We start from the raw sequence: 4034 nt of genomic DNA, 5'->3' as shown, positions 1-4034 counted from the left end.
AATGCAAAGGAAGTTATCTGAGATACTGCTTTGTGATACGTGCATTCACCTTGCAGAGTTAAACCTTTCTTTTCATTTAGGAGTTTGGAAAAACTGTTTTTGTCCATTCTGTGAGTGAATATTTGGGAGCTCATTGAGGCCAATGGCAAAAAAGCAAATAATCCAGGATAAAAACTAAAAGAAATTATCTGAAAAACCGCTTTGTAATGTGTGCATTCATCTCACAGAGTTAAACTTTTTTTTATTCAGCAGTTTGGAAACACTCTTTTTGTAGAATCTGTGAAGGGATATTTGGGAGCCTAATGAGGCCTATGGTGAAAAAGAAAATATCTTCAGATAAAAACGAGAAAGAAGTTTTCTGAGAAACTGCTTGGTGATGTTTGCATTCACTTCACAGAGATAAACATTTCTTTTTATTTAGTAGTTTGAAAACACTGTTTTTGTCCACTCTGTGAGTGGACATTTTGGAGCTATTTGAGGCCCAAGGCAAAAAAGTGAATATCCTATTATAAAAACTAGAAGAAGCTATCTGAGAAACCATTTTGTGACTTGTGCTTTCATCTCACAGAGTAAAGCCATACTTTTCATTCAGCAGTTTGGAAACACTGTTTTTGAGGAAACAGCAAATGGATATTTGGGTGCACATTGAAGCCTATTGTGAAAAAGAAAATATCTTCACATAAAAAGTAGAAGGAAACTTTCTGAGATACTCCTTTGTGATGTGTGCATTTACCTCACTTAGTTAAAGCATTCCTTTGACTTGGCAGTGTGGAAACACTGCTCTTGTCCATTCTGTGAATGGACATTTGGGATCTCACTGAGGCCAAAAGGAAAAACTAGAAAATCCCAAGATAAAAAGTAGAAGGAATCCATCTGTGAAACTGCTTTGTGGTGTGTGCATTCATCCCACAAAGTGATACATTTCTTGTCATTCAGTAGTTTAGAAACACTTTTTTTGTAGCATCTGCAAAGGGATATTTGGGAGCTCATTGAGGCCTTTGGTGAAAAAGGAAATTAGAAAGAAGTTATCTGAGGAAACTTTTTGTGATGTGTGCATTCATCTTGCAGTGTCAAACATTTCTTTTCATTTGGCAGTTTGGAAACATTGTTCTGTCCATTCTGTGAATGGACCTTTGGGAGCTCACTGAGTCCAATGTTGAAAAAGCGAATACCCAAGGATAAAAACTAGAAGTAAGCTATCCAAGAAACCACTTTGTGATATGTGCATTCATCTTACAGAGTTAAACTTTTCTTTTCATTTAGCACTTTGGAAACGGTTTTTTTGTCTATTGTGTGAATGGACATTTGAGAGATGATTGAGGTGAATGGCTAAAAAGCAAATATCCCAGCATAAAAACTAGAAAGAAGCTATCTGAGAAACCACTTTGTGATGTGTGCATTCAATTGAGGAGTTAAATCTTTATTTTCATGCAGCAGTTGGAAAACTTTTTTGGTAGAATCTGCGAATTGACAGTTCGCAGCTGACTGAGGCCTATTATGGAAAAGAAAATGTCTTCTGGTAATAACTAGAATGTATCTTTCTGAGAAAGTGCTTTTAGATGTATGCATTCATGTCACAGAGTTAAAATTGTCTTATGATTCAGCACCTTGGAACACTGTTTCAGTCCATTCTGCGAATGGATATTTGGGGGCACCGTGAGGCCAAGGGTGATAAGGTGAATGTCTCAGGATTAAAACTGAGAGGAAGCTATATGAGAAGCCGCTTTCTGATGTGTATATTCATCTTGCAGAGTTAAAACTTTCTTTTCTTTTCGTTCAGCAGTTTGGAAACACTGTTGTTGCCCATTCTGTGATTGGACATTTGGGAGCTCATTGAGAGCAATGGAGAAAAAGGGAATATCCCAGGATAAAAACTAGAAGGAAGCTATCTTCCTTCTAGTAGTGTCTGCAGAGGGATATTTGGGAGCATATTGAGGCCTATGGTGAAAAAGTAAATATCTTCAGATAAAAACTAGAAAGAATCATTCTGAGAAACTTCTTTATGATGTGTGCATTCATCTCACTGAGTTAAACCTTTCTTTTGATTCAGCAGTTTGGAATCACTCTTTTTGTCCATTCTGTGAATGGTCATTTGGGAGAAAATTGGGGCCAATGGGGAAAGAGAATGCCCAAGGATAAAAAATAAGAGGAAGCTATCTGAGAAACTGCTTTGTGATGTGTGCATTCAACTCCCTGAGTTAAACCTTTTTTTCATTACGTAGTTTGGAGCCACCATTTTTGTAGAATCTGTGAATGGATATTTGGGAGCACATTGAGGACTATGGTGAAAAAGAAAATGTCCTCAGATAAAATATAGAAAAAAGTTTTCTGTGTGACTGCTTTGTGATGTGTGCATTAAGCTCACAGAGTTGAACCTTTCTTTTGATTCAGCATTTTGGAAGCACTGCTTTTGTCCATCCTGCAAATGGATATTAGGGAGCTCATTGAAGCCAAAAGTGAGAAACCAAATGTCCCAATATATAAACTAAGAGAAAGCTGTCTGAGAAACTGCTTTGTGATGTGTACACTCATCTCGAAGAATTGAACTTTTCTTTTCATTCAACCTTTTGGAAACACTGTTTTTGTCCATTCTGCAAATGGACATTTGGGAGCTCTTTGGGTCCAATGGTGAAAAATCGAATGTCCCATGATAAAAACTATGAAGAACCTATCTGATAAACTGCTTTGTGATGTGTGTATTCATCTGGCTGAGGTAAACATTTCTTTTTATTCAGCTGTTTGGAAACACTGTATTTGTAGCATCTGCGAAGGGATATTTAGGAGGGCATTGAGGCATGTGGTGTAAAAGAAAATATCTTCAGATAAAAATTATAAAAAGCTTTCTGAGAAACTGCTTTGTGATGTGTGCTTTGTGATGTGTGCATTCATCTCACAGAGTTAAACCTTTCTCAGTAATATGGAAACTCTCTTTTTGTCCATTGTGTGAAAGCACATTTTGGAGTTCTCTGAGGCCAATGGCAAAGAAAGGGAATACCCCAGGATAAAAACTAGAAGGAAGGTATCTGAGAGACTGCTTTTTGATATGTTCATTCAGCTCGAGGAGTTAAATCTTTCTTTTCATTCAGCAGTTTAAAGGCACTGTTTTCGTAGAAACTGTGAGTGGACATTTAGGATCTCACTGAGGCCAATAGTGAAAAACAATATAAATTCAGATAAAAACTAGACAGAAATTTCTGACAAACTACTTTGTGGTGTGGGCATTCATCTCACAGAGATAAACCTTTCATTTGATTCAGCAGTGTGGAAAAAGTTTTTGTCCATTCTGTGAATGGACTTTTTGGAGTTCATTCAATCCATTGGTGAAAAGAGAATATCCCATGATAAAAACTAGAAGGAAGCTATCTGAGAAAGCATTTTCTGATGTGTGCATTCATCTCACAGATTTAAAACTTTCATTTCATTCAGCAGTTTGGAAACACTCTTTTTGCAGAACCTGCAAAAGGATATCTGGGGTTGCTTTGAGGCCTATGGTGATAAGGAAAATATCTTCAGATAAAAACTAGAAAGAATCTCTCTGAGAAACTGCTTTGTGATGAGCACATTCAGCTCACAGTGTTAACCATTTATTTTGATTTAGAAGTTTGGAAACACTCTTTTATCTATTCAGTGAATGGACATTTGGGAGCTTATTGAGGTCAATGGTGAAAAGGCGAATGTCCCAGGATAAAAACTAAGAGGAAGCAATATGAGAAACTGCTTTTTGATGTGTGTATTCATCTCGTAGAGGTAAACATCTCTTTTAATTCAGCTGTTTGGAAACACTGTTTTTGTAGTGTCTTTGAAGTTATATTTTGGAGCACATTGGGGTCTGTGATGAAAAAGAAAATCTCTTCAGCTAAAAATTTGAAAGAAGAAATGTGAGAAACTGCTTCATTATATGTGCATTCATCTCCCTGATTTAAACCTTTTTTTTCATTCAGCATTTTGGAAGCACTGTTTTTGAAGAATCTGCAAGGGGATATTTCAGAGTGCATTGAAGCCTATGGTGAAAAACAAAATACCCTCAGATAAAA

This window comes from Gorilla gorilla, chromosome 4, assembly GCF_029281585.2.
Source record: "Gorilla gorilla gorilla isolate KB3781 chromosome 4, NHGRI_mGorGor1-v2.1_pri, whole genome shotgun sequence".
NCBI lineage: Eukaryota > Metazoa > Chordata > Mammalia > Primates > Hominidae > Gorilla > Gorilla gorilla.
This window is presented reverse-complemented; position numbering follows the sequence as displayed.